Below are 1,083 nucleotides of genomic sequence, written 5' to 3' on the forward strand. Positions count from 1 at the left end.
TTCTTCTTCTTCTTCTTCTTCTTCTTCTTCTTCTTCTTCTTCTTCTTCTTCTTCTTCTTCTTCTTCTTCTTCTTCTTCTTCTTCTTCTTCTGTGCTTCATGTACCTCAGGCTGGGTCTAAACTTGCTATGTGGCTGAGGATGGCTTTGAACTTCTGGTCTTTCTGGCCCCATCCCCTGGTTGCTGGGATTATAGGCATACATCATTACCTCCAGCTTCTGTGATGCTGGAGATGGAGCGCAGGGCCTCCTGAATGCCACACAAGTGCTCTACACTGACTTCCATGCCCAGGTCATGCCCTGTGCTTTCCGAAGACTGACGTTGTTTCTGCCACAAACCTCCGTGTGTCTCCATGTGGCCCTCTCTTTGGTCGTGTCTCATCATGTCAGTAGTGCATTGTGTGTTTTCCTTGTTGCAGAACAAAAATACCTGTGTGGACCAATGTAAGTGGGGAGGGTTTGTTTCGATTCCTGGTACGACAGAGGAGGATTGGCAGCTGGGTGACTCTGACCCTGTGAGTATTTGGTGATGTTAATTTATGTCTTGGTAGAGCAGGAAGCAGGGAGCTCAGGCTGGAATAGAGCCCTCAAAAGCCTGCTCTCAGGGAACCCACCTCCACCGACCAGTGCCTTCATTACCAGAGGGCTCTTAACTCTCTAAAGCAGTTCTACCATCTGGGGACAGGCATTCAAACACATAAGCTTAGGGACAACACTCCGTACTCAAGCCCTAACAAGGAGTCTAAGTTTCTTTCATTCTCCTTAGTTAAAAAAAAATAATTTTATTGTATTTTACATCCTGACTGATTTTACATTCCTCCCTCCTTTCCTTTCAGCCCCCCTCCCCCATCCATGCCCCCCTTCATCTCTCTTTAAGAACAGCCTCAGCATTCCTGGCACCTCTACCTCCTGCTTGTGGACGTTGTACATCGTGGTGCGCACTAGGCTCCGCACCACGATGTACAACGTCCACAAGCAGTGTAAGTACACTGTAGCTGTCTTAAGACACACCAGAAGAGGGAGTGTCAGATCTCATTACAGATGGTTGTCAGCCACCATGTAGTTGCTGGGATTTGAACTCAGGA

This window comes from Mus pahari, chromosome 20, assembly GCF_900095145.1.
Source record: "Mus pahari chromosome 20, PAHARI_EIJ_v1.1, whole genome shotgun sequence".
Taxonomy (NCBI): Eukaryota; Metazoa; Chordata; class Mammalia; order Rodentia; family Muridae; genus Mus; species Mus pahari.